We start from the raw sequence: 25802 nt of genomic DNA, 5'->3' as shown, positions 1-25802 counted from the left end.
TTATATTTATATTTATATTTATATTTATATTTATATTTATATTTATATTTATATTTATATTTATTTATATTTTAGAGACAGAGCATGAGCAGAGGAGGGGCAGAGAGAGAGAGAGGGAGACACAGAATCCAAAGCAGGCTCCAGGCTTTGGGCTGTCAGCACAGAGCCCAATGTGGGGCTCGAACTTATGCACCGTGAGATCATGACCTGAGCTGACGTCGGCTGCTTAACCGACTGAGCCACCCAGGCGCCGCCCTACCCCCCGTGATTTATTTTAAAGTACATACCAGAAATGTATGCTGTGCTAGGTTAGACATTTTATGATCATTTTATGTATTTTTAAATAACTGACGTATTTGATTTCCTGTAACCACACTCGCAGCTGAAGTACACGAGTCTGTGCTCAGTTGGTAGTCCAGAAAGCTCCATTTCAGTGACTTGTCAGGCAACATTTCCTAGGACTTGCCGATGCTAAAGACCAAAGCTCAGTTGTGGGAACCATATTTATGGAGAACTGCGTACAAATTATGTCATCTACCCATTCCTACGGAAAGGCTACAGCTTTTCTCTAAGCCAGACCTTTGCGGATCTGCCTCCCTGGGTCCGATCACGCTGCCTCCCTCTAGAAGTGCTTTGGCGGGACTGTGCTTTGGCCTGAAATCAGCAGCCTGTAGCGAGCGATCCAATAGGAAACAGCCCTGTGAAAGGTGTTACTACAGATGCTGTAATGTCACGTCTGGTCTTGACACCAGGAATACTTGGGCTTCTCTTGTCTGCCTTATTTCCTGGAGGCATTGTAGATCACGTAACTACTTTTCTTCCTTCACACTTGCCGATTTTGTAGCTTGCTGTTAGCAAGTCTTCCAGACTTTCAGTAGACATTTTGTGTACTAACTTTACTCCTGGCTTTGTTTTTACCTTTCTGCCTTTTTTTTTTTTTCTTAAACCTGGCCCTGATTTCTTTACCTTTTATCTTAGTTACAGTTTTTACTTTATCACGAAATAGAAAATAAAGTATATCATGTTATATATCTAGTAAGCTACCTAAACTTCTACATATAGTAAACTACCTGTTGGTAACGAGGAGTATAGACAACTCGTTTGAATGTCACAGAAGTCTCAAGGTGAACATTGTGGCTGTGCCCATAGAAGCCAAAGCATTTTTCTTTTTTAAGTTAAAAAAAAATTATTTGTTAAAATTTTTTAAAAATTTATTTTGAGAGGGAGCAAGTGAGCACGTGCCAGGGGAGGGGCAGGGAGAGCGAGAATCCCAGGCAGATTCCATGCCATCCCCAAAGAGCCTAACTTGGGGCTCAATCTCAAGAGTCGGACCTGTAACTGACTGAGCCACCCAGGTGCCCCCAAAGTATTTTTCTTAAATGGAAGGGCAGATGTCATGCTGAGCCTTTTGAACCTACACAAGCTACTGGTATGTTCAGTAGTGAGTCAGAAAGATTGTTCTTTTGTGGCAGTCACTTGCCTTGGCTAATGGGGGTGCCAGTCTAAACGGCTAGGTGCAGAAGAGTTAGCAGGCATTAAGTTGTGGTACTGGGGGCTGATCTTAAAAGAAACTAGAACTGTACAATGCAAGGAAAAGGGGTGAAAACAGAGACGTGGAGGGACCCTAACGGGAATGTTTATTCCTCAGCAATCTTACTTGCTGTAGGGCCGCCTAGGTGGCTCAGTCGGTTAAGCATTCGACTTCGGCTCAGATCATGATCCCACAGTTCGTGAGTTTGAGCCCCGCATCAGGCTCCGTGCCGACAGCTCAGAGCCTGAGTCTGCTTCAGATTCTGTGTCTTCTTCTCTCTCTCTGCCCCTCCCCTCCTTACGTTCTGCCTCTCTCTCTCTCTCTCAAAAATAAAACACTTAAAAAATTAAAAAAAAAAAAAAGAATCTTATTTGCCCTCGAGTTCAGGCTTTTTGTAGGGACGATTCTTATAGTGTTGGTCCCCCTCTCTCAGTCATCCCTGTCAGTCCAGGCCTGTACACAAGCCACGGTCAAACAGGTTTGGGAAGCTGTACACAGAGGCAGCGTATGGGCAGGATTTTCTATGGGGCCAGATTGATCGAAAAGGGTGCTATCGTGCAAGTTATCGGCCTATGCGAGAGGGAGAGAGGATAGAAACGTTCGGTCAGAAGGGAAGCCAAGTTTGTACGGATGAGATTATCTGTCCATCCGAGAGGGTGATTTAAAGTTGGAATGGCCAGGGGGCCCTGGTTCAGTCAGTTAAGCATCCAACCCTTGATTTCGGGTCAGGTCGTGATCTCACTATTTGTGAGATCGAGCTCTGTATCAGGCTGTGCGCTGATCGCGGGGAGCCTGCCTGGGAATCTGTCTCGCTCTCTCTCTCGCTGCCCCTCCCTTGTGCTCTCCCTTTCTCTCTCTCAAAATAAATAACCTTAAAAAAAAAGTTGGGGTGGTGAGGGGCCAGTGGAAAAGAAGTGAGAGTGAGGAAAAAGGTATGGATTGAGCGCAGGGGGGCAGTTGAGGAAATGAGTCTGTGCACACTGGGAATGTGTCAGACTGTGGCAGGGCCAGCTTGTTAAAGCACTCTAAACGGCTGTGCCCTGTTTCTTCCTGGGAAAAGGCCAATTAAAAACTTCCTAGGAGTCGACAGTTGTGGCACGTTACCATTAAGATGGAGTTAGCCATTAAATTAATTTCTGACTCTGCTTGCCTGCCATCTGCATGGTCTCTCTGTGGCCAAAATGGAGCCTCAAAAAATGGTTTGTTCAAATGTCACCATATGCTTTCTTCCAGTAATCCTGACCCTAGAGAAGAACTGTTGAAGCAGTTATCGTTGTCAAGTGAATAAAACTGAGAAATAATACCACATTCAAATAAAAATAGCACTTTTTTCAGGACTAACATTGGAGAAAGCAAAGCTAAAAAAAAGAAATCTTTCCAATTTCTTTCCATTCCCTGACTTCTTTCAAGATGCCCGACATCATTCCTATTGCATGGAACTGTCACTAGGATTTAAGGGGTTAGTGTATACGATTTGTTTGGTTTCGTTTCTAAATTTAAGGAGTGATAAGGTAATATAAAAATTCTTTTGCCCATTCCTTATTAAAATATAAAGCAAGAAGGAAGCCTATCACTGAACACCTATTAGGTGCCAGGATCTTTTATACACTGACCCCTTAAATCCTAGGGACAGTTCCAGGCAATAGGAATGATGTTTGTTACGGATGGGGGAAATTGACACTCTGTAGTCACACAGGTTCTGTAGCTTGTCCAAGGTCACACAGATGTGAATTGGGGGAGCCACAATTCAAATCCAGAACTTCCTCATTGCAGAACCCTGTGGCTAGCTACTATGTTGGCACCTACCTCTTAGAGTTGTCAGGATTAAGTAAGACAATCAGTGTAAGGTACTCGGCAGAGTAATATACATAAATAGCTCAATAAAGGGAAACTGCCATAACCACCACCACCAGCAGCAGCAGCACTGTTCTGCTTTCCAAGTAGTTGAGATTTGCTAGAATACGCGATGTGTGAACAACTCGCTACGGAGTCTGAATCGTTAAGATGTATTTAACCATGTCAGTGATACTCCCTGAGCGTGAACCATATACCAGAGGTTTTTCTCGCGTTCTTATTCTCTTTTCATCCCAACGACATTGTAATGCTGGAAGTTCGGCTCTCCATACTTTACATAAGGCAGACTGGGCCTGAGAGTGATGAGGCAACTTGCTGAAAGTCACATCTAGAAAATGGTAGAATCCGAACTTGGCTCCAGGTTTGTCTAATTCCCAAGCCTGAGCTTTTTGTGCTGCACCTGCGTGCCTCTCTATAAGTCCAAATCACTGCGATTATTTCTGTACCAACCCGCAGTTGTACTGTACAAATAGTACCCTCCGTGTATTAGGCCATAATTTATGTGAATCCATTCACAGATCCCACTAAAGAGGGTTGGGTTGTGATCACAAATTTCCAAGGACCATAATAACTTTTGTTGCGACTGACTGATTTGTTCAGTTTTTCTGAAATGTGACATCATCAGTTGAAAGAGATCTGGGAGCGTTAAATGCTCTGATTAAGTCTTTGTGATTCACGAGTTCTGATCTCTGTGGGTTCAAAATGGGCTCAGAGGATGGTTCAGAATTTAATGCAGACCCAGCTCTCAGAGCATGCCTCGGGTTCAAAGGGATCCATCAAAGGGTGGTCCTGAGAAACGCCCCCATTACACTTTCACGGTCGAGATAACTCCGAGTTTTGAATAGTGCGGCCTGTGAAAGGGAAACCGTGACAATCGACTCATAAGAAGAACTTTTGAGTAAAAACAGTTGGTGACTATCCTTTTCTTCACCAAAGCCTATGGAATGAGAATGATGATTAAATATGCAAAGAATACTAAAAGTAATTAACAGAGGTTGAAAAAAACAATGACTGAACATAGTGTTGGAGCACCTGAGTTACTAGGTGTGAGACTTCTCCTCCCAGGTTTGTTTAAGCCATCCACAAAATAAATAACCCTCATGCTGCAGTGTATCTGGGAAATAATTACTGCTGTCAGATGAGCTCTTGGTCAGCAAGACAAGCCAGCATGCTCAGAAGATGAGGGCCCAAAGAGCCAGCCTGCGCAGAGCTGGGCCAGAGAATCTCACGCCAAAGACGATGACCTCTAGGGGCGTTGCCGGTACAATTTCATCTTCTCCTTTTCACTTCGCTCTGCGCTTTGCCTAGCTCAGGGAGAGAAAGCCTCCAGAATTATTCCTCCGTCGGTTTCCCCTGAAACACTCTCTTGCGTTTCTGCAAGAGAAACAGACACAAGAAGTCATGGGGGGGATGTGTTAGGGATCCTTGTGCCGATTTTTAGAGATGAATTTGTGTTGCAGGGTATAACGGTGGGGCAGAGAATTCTTCCATTTCCATATATCACATTCTGCAGGGAAACCGTATTGTTTCCCTCAGTTCAATAAACTGCTGAGTATTCTCGCTGCCCAGAGACAACTCTGGTTGTCAGTCTCTGCCTTCTCCATACTGGAGCCTATGGACTCAGCCCCAACCAGCCCTGAGGGAGAAGGGATGTTAAGAAGTCCCATCCTCACCGTTAGATGAGGTCTGGACCTACTTCTGTTAACACGTTTATATCCATTATGCCTGAGGTGAACACCTCCTCCCCCAACCAGGCCGTATGGCTGGGCTGGTGCCTCATTTTCCCCCACCTAGCCCACCGGTTCTCCACTCTCCCATAACCACCTACTGAGCTATATTCTCCGGTACCCATTCTCTCCCTGGAACCTGGAGCTGGTGGCCCTTGTGATCGCAGCAGCTCATCACTTCTCAGCCTTTTGGCGAAGATCAAGTGTAAGCTTAGCTGCTCACTTTCCAATTCTGAAATACTGACCAGTGCTGCCAGCTGCCTGGGCCTAGGGACACTGGCCCCTCTGGAGAGTCCTAGTTCCCCGTGAGCCTTTGGGTTATGTAGAGTGCACCGTTGACTACTTTGTTCAGAGACCGGACCTTTGCCCGTTTACAGCTTTCTTCCCCACTGGCTCACCCCTGTCTGAACTTACACTGCTTTTACATCACTGTGCGATGGATACTTGACCATCTCCGTGATGTGATGGAGGCATTTTAGTATCACGGAAAGGACAGGAAAAGAGCGATTTAAAAAAATTTGTTTTAATGTTTATTTTTGAGAGAGAGAGAGAGAGAGAGCGAGCGAGCGAGCATGAGCAGGGGAGGGGCAGAGAGAGAAGGAGACACAGAATCCGAAGCAGGCTCCAGGCTCCAAGCTATCAGCGCGGGGCTCGAACTCACAAACTGTGAGATCATGACCTGAGCCGAAGTCGGCCGCTTAACCGACTGAGCCACCCAGGCGCCCCGAGAGTGATTTTTCTAATTATGCTTAGCAACCGTCTTTAAGGACCTTTTGTGTGGGTGGAAACAGCTTCTCTTACGTATCATCTACTGAGAGGTCTCATAACTTTGGGTGCGTCTGTGAATTCAAGGCAGACTGTTGGGGCAGCAGACAGAGGTGCAAGCTGCAGCTCCGTTACTGTGTAGGACCTTGGGAAAGACGCATCACTCTACTGGATCTTAGCTTCCTCATCCATAAAAATGGTGGTGATAATGGATACATATATCTCACGATACTGGCGAGATTAACGAAAGATGGGATGTGAAAATGTTTTGGGAACTCCACTGTGTCCTGTGGAAGTGAACCTGCCACTAGAACTTCATAAACTGTTCCTCGCACGCGAAGAAACGTGTCAGGGTATCAGCACATCTAGTGACTGAAAAGTCGGACCACCAACTGGTGCTCGTAAGTAGTACAGTTTCGTAGCTTCAGGTGTAGGTTTGTGACAGTGCTTAGAAGATCCAAGATGATGCATTTGATTGCAGTCCCAGTTTGAGGAGGCAGCATGTGGTCGCAGAAAGAGCATGGGCTTTAGAGTTAGAAAACCTGGGTTCAAATCTCCGCTTAGCTATTTAAGGACTAGGGGAACTTGGGCAATTTAAGCCATCTCTTTGAATCTCAGTTTCATCACGATAACACTACCCCCACGCTGTTGGTTTTTTTAAAAAGCCAATCGGACAGTCTTTGTCCTGTTGACTGGAACATTTAGCGCACTTAGAGTTAATGTATTTGTGATTATATTTGGGATTAAATTTTTCATTTTATTGTCTAGGGTTCTTGGGTCCTTTTCTTCTTTGTCTTTCAGTTAAGCATTTTTAACCTTTCTGTTGTTTTTCGTTTAGCAGTCAGAAAGTTGTGCACTCTTTCTATTCATTTAGATGTTACCCTATAAATTATGACATAAATAAATAACATATCAAAGTCTAAAGTGAGTCAAAGCCTTTATCCTACTCCTAGATATTAGAAGAATTTTGGAACATATTTGTATTTTGTTTTCCCCTCTGCACCTTAAGCTTAAATGTTTTATTGCCTGGAATTTAAAGTCTCTGTTTCACTTCTCTTTTTAATTCCAACAGATGCTATTATTGTTGCTTTTATAGTCAATATTCATTTATATTTGCCCACATTTTTAAACAAAGTGTATTTATCTATTTTGAGAGAGAGAGTGTGTGTGCCAGGAAGGGGCAGAGAGAAGGCAAGACAGAATCCCAAGCTTGATGTGGGGCTTGAACTCGTGAACTGTGAGATCATGACCTGAGCCGAGATCAAGAGTCTGATGCTCAGCCGACGGAGCCACCCAGGCAGCCCTGACCACATTTTTAGTACTTTCCTTATGCTTCATTTTTTTTTTTTCCCCACAACTCAGATATTCCATCTGGTATATTTTCTTTTGGCTTTAAATAAATCTTTTACACTTTATTAGAAAAAATATAGGCTAATGATGCATATTATGATTATTACCATTATTACATTGCCTATAATCGTCTCTATTTTGCATGAATTCTTGAAAAGTATGTTTGTGGAGTATAGAATTCTAGGCTAACGGTTACTTTTGTTCGGCACATTGAAATAGTAGACTGTCTTCTGGCTTCTGTCGTTGGTATTGAGAGGTCAGCTGTTTATTGGTTATTCCTTTGAAGTTAATCTTTATTTCTTGGCTACTTTTCCTTTTTTTAAGTAGGCTCTATGCCCAACATGTGACTTGAACTCACGACCCTGAGATCAAGAGTTGCGTGCTCTACCAACTGAGCCAACCAGGCACCCCTCTGGGCTACTTCTTTTTTTTTTTTTTTTTTAACATTTATTTATTATTGAGAGACAGAGAGACACAGTGCATGAGCAGGGGAGGGGCAGAGAGAGGGGGAGACACAGAATCTGAAGTAGGCTCCGGGCTCCGAGCTGTCAGCACAGAGCCCGACGTAGGGCTCCAACTCACAAACCGCGAGATCATGACCTGAGCTGAAGTCGGTCGCCCAACCGACTGAGCCACCCAGGCGCCCCCACTCTGGGCTACTTTTCAGGTTGATTGAGTCTCTCTTTCATACACACATAACCTCTTCTGTTCCCCCCACTCAACTCTGTCTCAGCTCGGTTTCATTATGACATATCTAGGCATGGATTTCTTTTCCTTTATCCTGCTTGGAATTCACTGGACCTTTTGAATCAGAATTTGTGTCATTCTTTTGCCTGTGGTGACTATATAATTTATTCGCCCAAGCAGGACTCTGCTGAGAGTGGAAGGAGATGACATTAACTATTAAGCTGGGGTTAACAAGCCTACGTTAGGGCTGTCACAAGGAAACAGGTGTATCTGGTCACCATACCTCTGTCCCTCTAGTCATTTTATGCTTACTGTTGACAGGGCATGTCTTTTCCTTGTCATTTACTTTTGACCTTTCAGTGTGTTCATAGTTTGTCTCCTGTTGGCAGCATATGGTTCAATTTTGCTTTTTTATCCATTCTAACAATCTGTTCCTTAAAAAAATTTTTTTAATGTTTATTTTTGAGAGAGAGAGAGGGAGGGAGGAAGGGAGAGAGAGAGAGAGAGAGAGAGAGAGAGAGAGAGAGAAAGAGAGAAAGAGAACAAGCAGGGGAGGGGCAGAGAGAGCAGGAGACACAGAATCCGAAGCAGGCTCCAGGCTCTGAGCTGTCGCCACAGAGCCCAGCACGGGGCTTGAACTCACAAACCGTGAAATCATGACCTGAGCTGAAGTCAGATACTTAACTGACTGAGCCACCAGGTGCCCCAATAATCTGTTCCTTTTAATTCAAGTACTTATACTATTACTGTTTAATGTAATTCTTGATATGGTTGGATTTAAGTTTACCATTTTATTGTTTTCTGCTTGTCTCTTCTGTTTTGTTGTTGTTGTTCCTGTCCTGTTTTCTCCCTCATTTTGATTATTTGAATATATTTTTGTATTCTCTTTAATCTATTGGCTTTTAAAAATAAAGTTTATTTATTTTGAGAGAGAGCACACACATGTGTACATGCATGAGCAAGGGAGTGGCAGAGAGAAAGGAGAGAGAGAATCCCAAGCAGACTCCGCACAGCGGAGAGCCAGATGCAGGGCTTGAACCCACGAACTGCGAGGTCATGACCTGAGCTAAATTCAGGAGTTGTGCGCTTAGCCGACTGAGCCACCCAGGTGCCCCAATCTGTTGGCTTTTTAGCTGTAATAGTTTGTATTAGTTTTATTGGTTGCACCAGCAATTAAAATATACATTTCAAAACTTCACTAGTCTATTTAGAATTAATTTTGTGCCATTTCATGTAACATGTGGAAAGTTTTTAACTATATAGTTTCCCTTTAATTCCCACTCTCGTCCTTTATAATTGTCCTACATGTTAAATCCACCTATGTTGAAAATCAAACAAGAAAATGTGACTCTTTTTCTTCAAATAGGCATATGTACCTTAAAGAGCTTGAGAAGCACATCATTTCTAATGCTTTTCATTTGTTGTTGAGGATTCGTTCAAGCCTCTCTCTAGTACTGTTCCCCTGCAGTCTAAAAAACCCCGCAATGTATTTCCTTAGTTTTCCTTTTGCTGAAAATGTACGTCTTTCCCCTTTATTCCCGGTGGATGTTTTCACTGGACATGGAATTCTGGGTGGCTTTTTTTTTTTCTTTCTTCATTTTCAATATGCTATTCCACTATCTTCTCTTCTTCATATTTTCTGATGACTAAATCTATAGTCATCCCATATTTACTGTCATCAGATAAATGCAAGTTAAAATCACTGTATAGGACCTATAGCTTCTTTTTTAAACGGCTTTTTTTTTTTTTTTTTTTTTTTAGTTTATTTATTTTTTGAGATAGGGAGAGTGAGCAGGAGAGGGTCAGAGACAGAGGGAGAAGGAGAATCCCAAGCAGGCTTTGCACTGTCAGTGCAGGGCCCGACGTGCAGCTTGAACTCCCAAACCGTGAGACCATGACCTGAGCTGAAATCGAAGGCCAGCTGCTTAACTGACTGAGCCACCCAGGTGCCCCTCTTTTTTTTTTTTTTTTTTTTTTTAATATTTATTTATTATTTTTGAGAGAGAGGGCACCTGATCATGGGCAGGAGAGGGGCAGAGAGAGACAGGGGCAGAGGATCTGAAGTGGGCTCTGTGCTGACAGCAGAGAGCCCAACACGGGGCTCCAGCTCACAGACTGGGAGATCATGACCTGAGCTGAAGTCAGGTAGTTAGCCGATTGAGCCACCCAAGGAGCCCCAGGACCCGTAGCTTCTGATATGGTGGTATAATCCCTCAACAGACCAGTCTCCCCCTGGTAGCTCCATTTGACAAAATATGCAAATAACCACCTGAGGATTCTGATGAAAAAAGGAAGGCACACAAACTGGAGGAGAGCTGAAACTCGGGAAGCGTTGGGGACGGGCGTGAGTTTTGTGGTTTTTGTGACCTTGCCTCAAGGGCAGGCATCGGTGAGGGCGGGCAGCGAATGCAGCTTCAACTCAGAAATGGTGCTTTCTGGTTAGGAGGACCAGGGAAAGAGAGCCAGGCCACCGGGACTACAGAGTCAGGGATAATTCCCAGAGGGGAGGGCGTTGGGGAGAGGGCCCTCCTAATCCTGTATATAAATACCATCAAAGTCTCAGGCAGACCCCTGAGCCACACAGGTACAGAATACACTCAGAGGAGCAGAGCAAAAGCAGAAAGACTTGATCTAATGTTTCAACCACAGTCACCCACGGATCATGACTCTTTTATTTGTATTGTATAATTTCCATTCAGTTAAAGGTTTTGAATTTCTCTTTCTGTTATTTCTGTTCTAATTCTGTTCTGGTTAGAAAACCTATTCTGGATGGTTTCATTATTTTAAAATATGTTGAGGCTTTCTTCAAGGCTCAGCATAGAGTAGATTTTAATAACTGTTCCATGTGCCCTTGAAAAAATGTGAATTCTGGCTTTTTTGGATGCAGAGCTCCATAAATGAGTATTACATCAAGTTTGTTAATTGTGCTCTTTAGAACTTTTTTATGTATACTGCTTTTTTTTTTTGTCTGTCCTCAGCCATGAAGATAGATGGGTTAATATTCTTTTATGATCGTGGGGTAGCATATTTCTCTTGTTTCCTCAGCTTTTTCACTTTGTGTCATATACTTAGAAGCCATGTTATTATGCGTATGCAGTTTTAGGATAGTGATATCTTCTTATTGATGATTTTGGCCTCTTTATCATCATAAAGATATTAAAGAGCTATTGACTTGTTTATCACTACAAAATGTAGCTCTGTCTCCAGTTAATGCTTATTGCCTTAATATTTACTTTGCCTGATATTAGTGTAGTTATGCCAACCGTCTTTTGGTTACTGTTTGAATGATGTATTTTTTTGATCCTTTTACTTTAGACCTTTCTGTGTCCTCGTATTTTTTAGAAAGTGGTTTTTGTAAGCATGTTACAGTTACTTAAAAAAAAAAAAAACTATAACAGCTTTACTGAGATATAATTTACATACTATAATGTTCATGATTATAACTGTGCAGTTCAATGGTTTTTAGCACATCCAGAGTTATCAAACCATCACCACTAATTTTAGAGCATTTTCATCACCCCAAAAAGAAACTCTGCAGCCATTACTCTCTTGTAATTCTCTCTTCACCCCAAGACCCGAGAAAATATTAATCCTCTTTCTGTCCCTAGGGATTTGCCTAAGGAGAATATTTCAATAAGTGGAATCATACGAAATGTGGTCTTTTGTGTTTGGCTTCTTTCAGTTAGCATGAGGTTTATAAGGTTCGTTCGTATCGTACCATTTATTTATATGCTTTTTAATGTTTGTTTTTGAGAGAGAGAGACAGAGCCTGAGCAGGGGAGGCACAAAGAGAGGGAGACACAGAATCCGAAGCAGGCTCTGGGCTCTGAGCTGTCAGCACAGAGCCCGATGCAGGGCTCCAACCCGTGAACTGTGAGATCATGACCGGAGCTGAAGTCGGACACTTAACTGACTGAGCCACCCAGGCATCCCACATATCGTACCATTTATTAATTTTTCATTCCTTTTTATGGTTGAAAAATAACCCATTGTATGTATATACCAAATTCTTTATCTGCTTGTTAGTTGATCGACATTTCAGTTGTTTCCACTCTTTGGCTATCATAAATGATGCTGCTATGAACATTCACATAAAGGTTTTGTGTGGACATATGTTTTCAGTTTTTTGGGGCATATACTTAGGAGTGGGATTGATGGGTTGTATGGTAACTTTAAATTTCATATGAAGAACTTTCAAACTGTTGGGCTCCCAGTTCTGTTCCACTGATTTATGTCTATTTTTATGTCAGTATCACAATGTCTTAATTGCCATAGCTTTGTAGTAAAATTTGAAATGAAGAAGAATGAGTCCTCCAACTTTGTTCTTTTTTATAATTCGTGTGGTTATTCTAGATCCCTTGCATTCTCATTGACTGGATTGTCAGTTTCTATACAAAAGCCAGCTGCGATTTTGATAGGAATTGCGTTGAATTTGTCGATACATTTGGAAAGTATTGCCATCGCGACAATATTAATTGTTCCGCTCTATGAACTTGGGATGTCTTTGCATTTATTCAGGTCTTCTTTAATTTCTTTCAACAATGCTCTGTAGTTTTCAGTGTGCAAGTCTTGCACTCCTTTTGGAAAATTTATTCCTCAACATTTTATTCTTTTTGATACTATTATAAGTGGAATTGTTCTCTTAATTTCAGAATGTGCATTGGTAGTATATAGAAGCACAATTGATTTTTTTTAATTTTAATGTTCTTTTTTAAATTTACATCCAAGTTAGTTAGCATCTAGTGCAACAATGATTTCAGGAGTAGATTCCTTAATGCCCCTTCCCCATTTAGCCCATCTCCCCTCCCACAGCCCCTCCAGTAACCCGGTAACCCTCTGTTTGTTCTCCATATTTATGAGTCTCTTATGTTTTGTCTCCCTCCCTGTTTTTATATTATTTTTGTTTCCCTTGCCTTATGTTCATCTGTTTTGTCTCTTAAAGTCTTCATATGGGGGCGCCTGGGTGGCTCAGTCGGGTAAGCGTCTGACTTTAGCTCAGGTCATGATCTCACGGTCTGTGAGTTCAAGCCCCGCGTCGGGCTCTGGGCTGATGGCTCAGAGCCTGGAGCCTGCTTCAGATTCTGTGTCTCCCTCTCTCTCTGCCCCTCCCCCGTTCATGCTCTGTCTCTCTCTCTCAAAAATAAATAAATGTTAAAAAAAAATAAAGTCCTCATATGAGTGAAGTCATATGATATTTGTCTTTCTCTAAGTTCGCTTAGCATAATACCCTCCAGTTCCATCCACATAGTTGCAAATGGCAAGATTTCATTCTTTTTGATTGCCGAGTAATACTCCATTGTGTATATATACCACATCTTCTTTATCCATTCAGCCATTGATGGACATTTGGGCTCTTTCCATACTTTGGCTATTGTCAATAGTGCTGCTATAAACATGGGGGTGCATGTGTCCCTTTGAAACAGCACACCTGTATCCCATGGATAAATGCCTAGTAGGGCAATTGCTGGGTCGTAGGGTAGTTCTATTTTTAGTTTTTTGAGAAACCTCCATCCTGTGTTCCAGAGTGGCCGCACCAGCTTGCATTCCCACCAACAATGCAAAAGAGACCCTCTTTCTCCGCATCCTTGCCAACATCTGTTGTTGCCTGAGTTGTTAATATTAGCCATTCTGACAGGTGTGAGATGGTATCTCATTGTGGTTTTGATTTGTATTTCCTTGATGATGAGACTGTTGAGCATTTTTTCATGTGTCAGTTGGCCATCTGGATGTCTTCTTTGGAGAAGTGTCTATTCATGTCTTTCGCCCATGTCTTCACTGGATTATTTGTTGTTTGGGTGTTGAGTTTGATAAATTCTTTATAGGTTTTGGACACCCTTTTATCTGAAATGTCGTTTGCAGATATCTTCTCCCATTCTGTCAGTTGCCTTTTAGTTTTGCTGATTGTTTCCTTCGCTGTGCAGAAGCTTTTTATTTTGATGAGGTCCCAATAGTTCATTTTTGCTTTTCTTTCCCTTGTCTCCAGAGACGTGTTGAGTAAGAAGTTGCTGCGGCCGAGGTCAAAGAGGTTTTTGCCTGCTTTCTCCTCGAGGATTCTGATGGCTTCCTGTCTTATGTTTAGGTCTTTCATCCATTTTCAGTTTATTTTTGTGTCTGGTGTAAGAAAGTGGTCCATGTTCCTTCTTCTGCGTGTCACTATCCAGTTTTCCCAGCACCACTTGCTGAAGAGACTGTGTTTATTCCATTGGATATTCTTTCCTGCTTTGTCAAAGATGAGTTGGCCATATGTTTGTGGGTCCGTTTCTGGGTTCTCTATTCTGTTCCATTGATCTGAGTGTCTTTTTTTGTGTCATTGATTTTTGTATATTAATCTTGAAACTGCAACTTTGCTGAACTCACTTATTCTAATAGTCTTTGGGGGGGTGGCAGGGTTCTTTAGGAATTTAAGATAGTGTCATCATCTGCAAATAGAGATAGTTTTATTTCTTCTTTTCTAACTTGGCACATTTTATTTCATTTTCTCGCCTAATTACATCTTTGTCTTGTTCCTGATGTTAGGAGGGGAAATGTATGATGTTAGCTGTAGGTTTTTCATAGATGTCCTTTTTTAGGTTGAGAAAGTTCTTTTCTGTTTCTAATGTGTTGAGTGTTTTCATCAGGAAAGGGTGTCAGATACTTTTTTTTTTGCATCTATTGAGATGATCATGTAACTTTTGTCCTTTATTATATTAATCAATTAATATGGTTTATTACATTGATTTTCATGTTTTTTATTAAGTATTTGTCTTAATTCCAGTTAACATATGGTATTCTATTAGTTTCAGGTGTACAATACAGTGATTCAACACGTCCATACATCACATTGTGTAATTTTCATAGGTTAAATCACCTAGAATTCCAAAGATAAATCCCTTATGGTCATGGTTTATAGTCCTTTTTATGTCACTGAACTTACTCTGCTAGTATGTCATTGAGAATCTTGGCATCTATATTCATAAGACATACCAGTTTGTAGCCTTATTTTATTGTGATGTCTTCAATTTTAGTAGCAGTGTATATAGTTGTGTTTTGGTTTTGGTTTTGGTTTGTTTATCTTGTCTGGTTTTCTAGCCTTAGTCTTTTACTTGGAACAGTTAACCCCTTTACATTTATTGTAATTACTGACATGACTGAGTTTGTATATATCATGTTAATATTCATTTCCTTCTTGACCCATCCATTTTGTTACTTTTGTCATCCTTTCTTTCTTTTGGATTAATATAAAAATGTATTGTGCTGTTTTTTTCTTAAAATTTGTTGTACATTTTTTGGCTATTCTGATAGTGGTTATTCTAAAGATTATAACGTGCATTTATGAATTATTTCATTGGAATACAAATTATTTGGCATAATCCACATAACCTTAGGGCTTTGGAGCCTATAAATTCTGTTTACTGCTTTGTTACTGTTATTATTTTGTTATTAATATTCTTTTTTTAATTTTTGATTTTTAATTTTTTTAATGTCAGAGAGTGCAAGTGGGGAAGAGGAGTAGAGGGAGAGAGAGAATCTTTAGCAGTTTCCACACTTAGGGCAGAGCCTCAAGTGGGGCTCGATCCCATGACCCTGGGATCATGACTGAGCCAAAATCAAGAATCAGACATTCAACCACCTGAGCTACCCAGATGCCTCTTGTTATTAATATCCTTGTCAATAACAAGATATTCAATGTGAATTCTACAAGGCAGTATTATTACTTTGTGAAGTCAATGCTTATTTATATTTGCCCACATATTAGTCCATTCTTTTTTTAAAAAGTTTGTTTAAGAGAGAGAGAGATAGAATGTGAGCAGGGTGGTGGTGGGGGGGCAGATAGAGAGGGGGAGAGAGAATCCCAAGAAGGTTCTGTGCTATCAGTGCAGAGCCTGATGTAGGACTTGATCCCATGAACTGTGAGATCATGACCTGAGCCAAAATCAGGAGTCAGATGCTTAACCACCTGAGCCACCCAGGCACCCCCATATTAGTCCATTCTTGTGTTCTTTATTCCTTCTTGCATTTCCCCATTCTTTCTGGGATGCTTTTCCTCTGTCTCAAGAACTCCCCTTATTTATTTAGTGTAGGGCTTGAAATGGTTATATACATTTTAGATGTGCTTTTAGGGTCATTTAGTCAGTTGTTACTGAAGCTCTCTCAGGCATTTTTTTTTTAATTTAATTTTTTTAATCTTTATTTATTTTGAGAGAGAGACAGAGTGTGAGCAGGGGAGGAGCTGAGGGGAGGGAAACACAGAATCCGAAGCAGGCTCCAGGCCCTGAGCTGTCAGCACAGAGCCTGACACAGGGTTCGAACTCACGAACCGTGAGATCATGACCTGAGCCGAAGTCGGATGCCCAACTGACCGAGCCACCCAGGTGCCCCCTCAGGCATTTAAAATATGAGTTTGTAATGTATCCACATTTAATTATCACAGCAAGAGTATTTATTTACTGTAATATATCGTATTCTACCTGGAAGCAGAAGTTGTGAGATTATTTTTCAACATCTGTTTCTTTCTTTCTTTTTTTCCTTTTTTCTTTTTTTAAAATAGGCTCCAATATCAACGTGGGGCTTGAACTCATGACCCCAAGGTCAAGAGTCACATGCTCTACTGACTAAGTCAGCAGGCACCCCTAAATATCTGTTTCTTAAACTTGATTAAAATCTACCTGGAGGTAGGAATGCTGTCTGGTGTGCTTAGTTTGGGTTGTCTGCCATTTATAAGTTATTGGTGAATAAATTAATGAATGAGTGAGATAATGTCTATAAACTGCTGCTCAGATAGTAGATATTTGATAAACTAAGTGCTACTTCTCTCTCCTAACTCCTTGATTCCTGTCCACTATATATCATACTAGGGTGGGACCGAAAATTTGCACCTATTATCAGTTATTTTTGCCTACCTTTGAACAGAGAGCAAAGAGAATGGAATAGAATATTTATAGATATTAATAATAGAATATTCTATTTGAATAGAGCAAGTACAAGCATCAGGGAAGACTACGGAGCGGGGATGTTGAGGTACAACTGACTGACCTTAACTTCTATAGGTTTGGGGCGATTTGGGTGGCTCAGTCGGTTAAGTGTTTGACTTCAGCTCAGGTCATGATCTCGCGGTTCATGAGTTCGAGCCCCACGTCGGACCCTGTGCTAACAGCTCAGAGCCTGGAGCCTGCTTCGGATTCTGTATCTCCATCTCTCTCTGACCCTTTCCTGCTCGTGCTCTGTCTCTCTCTCTCTCTCTCTCTCTCTCTCTCTCTCTCAAACATAAACAAACATTAAAAAAATGAAGAAAGAAACTTCTACAGGTTTGTTGGCACTCAGTAACTGAGAGCGTGAGGATTTGACCTTTTTCATTTTACGGTGTTGAGATTTGGGCCGTGCTAGTGGATGATTTGTGAAGTAACCCCTCTCGTATTTCAGCTGCAGAAACGCGTTAAGTTATCCTTAGTCTGTTTATGAATTCAAACTGGAGGATGCAATGATAAGCACTTCGCATCCTCTCTGGGTAAAAATCTGCAAATGAGCAAAATAGCCTGGGGAAAATGAGGTGCATACTGTGACTACATGGAGAAAAGGAGCAGAATGGACCCCATTCTATCTAAGTTACATAATAAGGTTTTTGACATACAAGAAAATGGTGCTGTGAGGGTAGCTGGCTTTCAGCGTGTATCTCAGGTCCTTGTAAAAGTAGTTGCTGCCTCCCTGCATTCTGGAATCAAGAGCCATATTGGTCGGAGAGAGCCAATTATAAGTCAGCTAGCCACTCTGGTTATCGATTGTTATGACACAAATTGAGGGGAAAGGATTTATACTTGGTCATTTTTCAAAAAGGATGCTCTAAGAGACATTCGTTGTCTTGTCTGAACTGCTTAAATTATTAGCCTCAAAGTTGTGACATTTTTAGAAGAGAAGCATCCTATTGCTTCCAAAGAGAATACATCACGGCCAGTGAAAGGTAAAAGGAATTTTTGAGTGACTCAACACAATAATATTCTTTTGCTTTTTTTTTTTTTATGTTTACTTTTTGAGAGAGACAGAAAGAGCGTGAGTTGGGAAGGGGTGGAGAGAGGGGGAGACACAGCATCTGAAACAGGCTCCAGGCTCTGAGCTGTCAGCACAGAGCCTGATGCAGGGCTCGAACTCGGGAACGGCAAGATCATGCCCTAGGCTGAAGTCAGACGCTTAACCGCTTAACCCACTGAGCCACCTAGGTGTCCCTCTTTTGCTTGCTAAAGTACTTTATTTTTGGGAGGAGCCAAAGGGTTCTACATTTTAACAATTCTGTGTGGTCTTCCATGTTGAGAATAAGTTAAAGTAACTTCCTCCTAGTTGTCCCAGTAGTTTGGCTTATACATGGCTGGCATTTTTTAATTGGCAGAGCTCACTCCCATTCATTTTAATTTGGGTCTCATGGTAATCCTTTGAGGTGGGCAGGGAAAAGAGTAACTATCTGTCTTACGGGTATGGAAACCAAGACTCTGAGTCCTGGCCAGTGTTCTTGCCTTTATCCCACTCTGCCATCCAAGAAGCTGGGTGTATGTGGACTGGCTTTGTTATTATTTGTTCAGCCATTTAAAACCCCCCCACGTTTCACTTTTTAATATATTAGATAGGAAATGAATAAATGAATTTTTAAATTCTTGCTGGATCAAAAGACCTTTTTCCCTCCAGTATTTAATTAGATTTGTATGTGGTACCCTACCACAAACTCTGCTTTCATCTGAGAGGTCCTGTCATGGTAAAATACATCCGGGAGGAAAAATATCGAAAGGTAAAAGAAAAAAAAAATTCAGGTTGAGATGAAGTGTTTGAGTTAAAGAAAAATTCTTGCAACAATAGCTTTCCCACTCCAATGACAGAAACGAGTGGTGAGAAAGGCAGGACTATAGTAGAAAGGACAAACATGATTATTAATTCATTAGTAAACCTCACTTCCCTCCTGTAGCATTGATCATTTTCCTTCTATTGGGCCTAGTCTGTTTCTCTGTTTGATGATGAGCTATCAGATGAAAAAATAATCAGACTTGGTAACTGTTTATAACTGATTATATCCATTTGATATAGCAAAATGAAGAGCTTTCAGCCAGGGGTTGGATGAATCTGCTTTTTTGTATGGTTAATTGAATTGTCAGTAGTGCTTCATCATAAGCTTTGCAAGATTTTTGTAGAGCATTAGGCCTACAAAATTGGCCTTCACCCTAGTGGTGACCCAAGGGACTGGAAACGCCTCTGTTCAGCCACGTCATACCCCTTCTTGTCTGTATTCCTTCATTGCTGACTGGTGTAGGCGCTCTGTGTGTGTGTGTGTGTGTGTGTAAATAACTGGCTGAGTGCACCTTTAAAAATTTTTTTTAATGTTTATTTTTGACAGAGACAGAGCATGCGTGGGGGAGGGGCAGAGAGAGAGGGAGACACAGAATCCGAAGGAGGTTCCAGGCTCTGAGCTGTCAGCACAGAGCCTGATGCGGGGCTCGAACTCACGGACCTCAAGATTGTGACCTGAGCCGAAGTCGGACACTCAACCAGCTGAGCCACCTGGGCGCCCCTGAGTGCACCTTTTCTTCAGTGTATACCTACTTTAATAGCCTTATTTTTACTCTGAGTTTACTGTTGCCTTGAGATGAAGTTCATATATTCATATAGTATTTGTTGAGCACTCACTATGTGTTAGGTACTGTTCTAGGCCCTAGAGATAAAGCAAAAAGTAAGGCAGGAATATATCCCTGACCTTATAAAATATACATTCAAGTGACAGGGGAGACAGAATCAAACAGTAAATAACAAGTACGGTATGTTGGCGATAAGTGCCATGGCGTAAAATAAAGGAACATAGACAGGGAGTGTACTTGTGGTATATGGGAGATGGTACCATTTGGGATTGGGTGGCAAGGGAAGACCTCGCTGATAAGGTGCCATTTGAGTGAAGACATAGAGTATTTGAGGGAGTGATACATGCAGACACCAGGGAGAAAGAACATTCCAGGCAGAGGGAGAGTAGCGTCTGTATAGCCAGTTATGTGAAATGTCAGATGACTAGAGCTGAGTAAAGGAGGTGGACCATGATGGCAGACAAAATCACAAATCACATGGAGGTCCAGATCACGGAGGGTCTTGTAGTCTAGTGCCAGGATTTGAACCCAGATTCTGGAAGAAGTTGGGAGCCAGTGCCAGCGTCTGCACAGAGAAGGGATATGATCTGACACGTGTTACCCGGATCACTCCACCCGCTGTGTTGAAAACAGATGTAAAGAAGCATGGGCCGAAACAGCTCACTCAGGAAGCTACTGCAGCAATCTGGGGCAGAAATGATGGCAGCCGGACCAGGGCGGTAACCATGGAGGGAGTGAGAAATGCTGGGGTTCTAGATGTATTCTGAAGGTATTGCCAGTAGGATCTTCTCACAGATGGAGTATGGGTGTGAGAGAATGAGAGGAGTCAGAATGACTAAGGATTTGGCCTGAACAGTAGGAAGGATGTGATTGTTAACTTGGATGGGGAAGACTGAGGAGGGGCAGGTTGTAGGGGAAAGTCTGGGTTTTGGTTTCAGACATGTTAAATTTGAGGTGCCTGTTCGACACTCAGGTGGAACTCTTGAGGAGGCAGCTGGATACACACATCTGGGCTTCAGAAAAAAAACAGGCTTACATTTGTGAGTTTTCTGCATAGAGGTGGAGTTGAAAGGCACGGGACGGATGAGACCACCAAGAGAGTAAGTGTAGAGAAGGGGCGACGGCCAAAGACTGGACCCCGGAGCCCTCTAACATTTAAAGGTCAGGGAGACGGGGAGGAGCTGGCAAAGGTGACCAAAACAGAGATGGCAGCGAGATGATCTGAGCGACCCCAAGTGTGTGCCTGACAGAGTAAATGCAGAACAAAATTTGTTTCCGGGAGTCCTTCGCTCTATTCGGCCTTTGGTGGAGGGACTTCAGAGTGGACTGTGTGTGAGGGGTCTCCTCACGTAAAGTTTTGGGGTGGGGGAGACCACCCCCTGATGACTTTGTTACAAGATGGCGAAGATACTGGGCAGTGACAGATGTGTCAAAGCAACTAGTGTAATGGAGCCACTTTTTGTTCTAGCAAATGCAGTGTGTTTTCATTAATGAAGACATTGTTGCATTCCATCCTCATGACGGGTTACTTTAGTACTTTGCCAGTCTTTCTCTTTTCTTCTTCTTCTTCTTCTTCTTCTTCTTCTTCTTCTTCTTTCAATTTGGGGACAGGACGGGCAGGATAGGGATGTAAAGGTCAGCATGAAGCAAGAGAGACTATTTGAACGTTTGACATCGTTGGTTCTGACATTCAACAACAGGTGACACAAAAGAGGACCCAAGAGCTGTTTTTCCCGTCTGCCACCATCAAATGTCATGTCACCAGTGACAGCTTGGAAGCTGATTCCATATCTCTGTTTGTTTGAAGAGCTATCCTTGATATACACATGTCTTCTGAAGCAGAAGGTCAAGGCCGTATGTATTGTGAATTGAACCCTCAGCCCAACTTTTGGTTCTTTGCTCTTTGAATTTTACCTTCCCTGAAGTTGCCTGCCAGTATCTGTCATTTGTAATCAATTTAGAAAATCAGTGAGCAGGTGCAAATTCTGAGAATACCTTCAAGTCCCAGGTGAGCCTTCGCAAAGCACAGCAGTGGTGCAGCATCCTTGATGTACCTAGGAATAGTACTAATTAATTTTCAGTGCCTTTCCCCATCTGAGAATTTTGGTCAGAAAGACTCATTTCTAAAAGATGGCCTGGAGCAGATTTAAGCACAGAGCCCTTTAATTGGCGTGAGCAAGCACCAGTTGGACTTTCTGAATTGAGTTCTTTTGTGGTTAACCAGAGCGCATAGAGACAGCGCTAATTGCCTCTTAGCTCCCAGAAGGAGAGGAGGAAAGGGGGTTGGGGGGGAAAGCCAAGTAGTGAATGGTTTGACTGAATTAGTCCATGGGCATTGTTGCTTGGCTTTGTTTCTTCACGTGCAGCCTCCTTTGAAAATAAAACCTCTGAATTATAAACAGGTAGTGTAGCAGGTGGACTGTGTAATGATTTTTATAATTTGATACAAAACTTCAAAAATCGACTTCTGTGAATCATAGCTTGAAGTGACCGGGCTTAGTATTTGAGCCTGTCAGGTTTTCTGAAACCTTCATTTTCTTTTTGGGATAGGCTTATGGAGTTGAGGCTCTTTTTGATTCAAATACCGGAACATTCTCTTGGTTATTACACCTGCACGCACATACCTACAAACAAACGGTGCTGGTTTATGAGAGCTTTTCATTTCAAAAGAGAACCATCGAGTTAGTAAGAGAATAAAGACTATAGAGTATGTGCTCAATTATAAGATGTCACATTTTATGTGGAATGACTCATGCCCTTAGGCAGGTAAGCTAAAAATAAACTCTTGCCATAAATAGAGCCTTCACGTATGAATCCAAGAGAACTTTTGACGGGAGAGAGAAGTGGCTTCTGCATTGTGTTGTATTCTTTTTTTTAAAAAAAAAAAAACATTTATTCATTTATGAGAGACAGCACAAGCAGGGTAGAGGCAGAGAGAGAGAGGGAGACACAGAATTGAAGCAGGCTCCAGGCTGCGAGCTGTCAGCACACAGCCCAACGCAGGGCTCGAACTCACAAGCTGTGAGATCATGACCTGAGCCGAAGTCAGACGCCCAACCGACTGAGCCACCCAGGCGCCCCTTTTGTGTTGTATTCTCCAGGCCACTGTTGTTCACGGTTGAAAGAGAAGCGGGGCACCTAGGGGGGTTTTGGGTCCCAGTCTGTAGCCTTGCACCGACTTGCTAAAGAGATCCTGGGGACGCATTTCGTGTTTTTCTAACGGGCTTTCTCAATTCGCCAAAATGAATACGGCGCGGTGTGGCAGGAGTCCTGCTTGACCGAGTTCCAGGTTAGCAGCGCCGGGGCCCGCTCCACACGGCGCTGCCCGGATCTCTGGAGCCGTGGGGGCCGCTCCGTCACCACCACGTCCAGAACATCCATTTTCACAGAGGCCCATCGCGTGCCGATCTGCGGGACTTGCACCTTATCCAGTAGCTGCGGATTTCGACAACTAGGTTGAAATAGTGACGTTCTTCTTCATGATGTGATAAGGGGTTCCGGTCCCACGCTTAACTGCTGCTCACCCTAGCTGGAAATGAGGGTGAGGGGGCCGTGTGCTCGTTTTCTCCGCAGATGTAGGACCCCTCTTTGCCATGTGTCTTGACACAGAGGTGTTCGCCTCGTTGACATCCTTGTTCAGTGCTTTCTCCCTATCTGTCCACGCAGGCCTTTGCCTCGTTTTAACCTCAGCCATGCAGGGCAGCGTATGAATTTCAGGGGTTTTTTAAAGTGTTTATTTATTTTGAGAAGGAGGGAGCGCGCAGGGGAGGGGCAGAGAGAGGGGAAGAGACCGAATCCCAAGTAGGCTCTGCGCTGTCGGCCCACAGCCCCACGTGGGGCTCCAGCTCACCAACTGCGAGGACCGTGACCTGAGCCGGAATCAAGGGTCCGACGCTTCACTGCCTGAGCCACCCGGGCGCCCCTCAAGTTCAGAGTTAAGTAGAAGCAAGACCGGATTATTTTGTCTCCTTCTCTTTATATTCACCGCTTGACTTATTCACTCATTCAGGCGTTTTTCTAGAAATAACTATGGGAATCATCCTGTGATACTTTGCATCGGGTGGTAAATAGCACCTGAGAATTAGCGGCAAAGAACACTGTCAGTGATGGTATAAAGCCATAACTGCAAATTGCTGAAGAAATAGGAGGCAGGCTTCTGGAGAGTCTGGGAATAAGAGGTGGGCGTAGGTGATGAAGATGTCTTCAGAAATGCACAGAACTATCAGTTGTTGGAATCTTCTCTCCCCTTCTCCTTTGTTTCAGAAGCGACCTTATTTAGAAATAGCCTTTTTGGAGGTAATCAACGTGAGAGGACATCTTTAAGGTGGGCCCTAATCCAGTATGATTGGTGTCCACATAAACAGGGGAGATTTGGACACAACAGACATGTACAGAGAGGGGAGACCATCTACAGGCCAAGAAACACCGGAGGCTACTAGAAGCTTGGAGAGGGGCAAGGAACAGAGCCTCCCTCACAGTCCTCAAAAGGAACCATCCCTGCCAACACCTTGATCGTGGACTTGGAGCCTCCAGACCGGTGAGAAAACGAGTTTCCGTTGTTTAAGCGACCCAGTTGTGGTGGCTTGTTGTGGCGGCCCTAACACACGACCATGGTGGGCACAAGGAAGATTTCCTAATCATTAAATCTAGAGGCCTTTTCTTACTGTGGTCCACCATTCTGTACCTTTTAACCCTAGTAGCCGCCTTCACTTTTGAAATTTGAGAGTCAGCGTGGCGAGATGGCATAAACCGGAGCTCTGGAATTAGGCCAGGCTCGGCTCAAATTCTTCGGCGATTTAATTCATCTTCTCTGTGCCCATTAAATGGCATTTGTATCTACCTCGTATGGTCGTCGTGAGGATTACGTGAGATAACGTATGAAAAATAGATGTTATCCAACGAGCATAATGTAGATAAAAACCGAACGGTCGCTCTTGTAGCCAAGCTGGGAGGGACCCGGACACTGGGCAGTTCGCTGAGATGGTAAGTCGTCCTGGTGTCGGGTTTTCCTCTGTGCTCCTGCCATTCTCACTGTGCTTAGCACGCTGGATACTTTGATTTGTGCATTTCCTCTCCTGTTAGATTTTGAGGTCCGTGGGAGTGCGCGTAGTAGATGCTTGATGAACGGGGAAGGAACTGAATGGGACAAACCTAACAGCATATTCGGCTAATCCAAGGGCTAAGTGCTCGTGCTGTTGCATGCAGACTCACTGTGGAAAGCAGAGAGCAGTAGGAGGCTGCGAGATAATAGAAGGAAGCTACTGTGAATGAGTCGATCGTTTGCATTAAAATGTGTTTTTCTGAAGTTCTCAGCAACCCCCTTAGCTAGGACTGGATTTCAAAAAAAAAAAATTAGTTTTGGGGCGCCTCGGTGGCTCAGTCGGTTAAGTGTCCGACTTCGGCTCAGGTCATGAACTTGCGGTTTGTGAGTTCGAGCCCCGCGTCGGGCTCTGTGCTGACAGCTTGGAGCCTGCTTTGGATTCTGTGTCTCCCTCTCTCTCTGCCTCTTCCCTGCTCATGCTCTGTCTCTCTGTCTCTCAAAAATAAATAAATGTTAAAAAAAAAATTAAAAAGATAGACCTTTTACTTTTGTTTTTTTCTAAGCAGTTTCTCCCTTTAAAAATACAGAATGCCAAAACCAGAAAGAGCACTCGAGGTATGGGCCAAAATTCTATAAATATGAGTAGATCGGAACTTCCTAGTTCCTGTATCACTCGAAAAAAGCCAGCTGACTGCATGCAAGAATGGACTTCTTCAGCAAATACTAATTTTCTTTAATGAACAGTCTGGAGGCTCTTTGTATTCCTGATTATATGAGACGCTGAGATGGGTTTACATTGATTTTGTTGTAATTCAAACATAAGGGTGCCTTTTACATCAATCTGAGGGTTATCTTTTCTAGTCATTCAGGAGCCTGAATGGCTTTGCAAATAACTATTTACTCATTTTACGCATGGCCCCTCTCCTACCCTCCAATTTTTCTAGTCTAGGTACAGCTATTTCTTGGCTCAAGCCTAGAAAGAAAAAAAATCATGGTGGACTTTTCTAGTGCTATTCATTTCAGGCTTTATTATGGAGCTTAAAAAGCTCTATTTCTGCTTCCCTGAGTAAGAAGGTTTCCTTGGCTAGATAAGATGGTAAGCATTAATAAAATATTATTACGGTTTAAATGCAGGCAACAGTTGTGTTACCCACCCCCACCATCCTCGAAAATAAAAAGCATAAAGTAGGGAGTGGCAGGAGATAAAACTGAACAATGAAGCATTTTTTGAGAAAGAGGAGTAGAGTGCTTCCCAGCTC

At 42.7% G+C, this 25802-nt stretch overlaps 1 pseudogene; it reads right to left on the bottom strand.

The window, feature by feature from the left end:
* The window catches only part of LOC125931410 (ferritin heavy chain-like), a 32105-nt pseudogene extending 19730 nt beyond the window's left edge, over positions 1-12375 (bottom strand).
* Between the last annotated feature and the right edge of the window lie 13427 nt (positions 12376-25802).

This window comes from Panthera uncia, chromosome X (assembly GCF_023721935.1).
Source record: "Panthera uncia isolate 11264 chromosome X, Puncia_PCG_1.0, whole genome shotgun sequence".
In the NCBI taxonomy this organism is placed as follows: Eukaryota; Metazoa; Chordata; class Mammalia; order Carnivora; family Felidae; genus Panthera; species Panthera uncia.
This window is presented reverse-complemented; position numbering and strand designations above follow the sequence as displayed.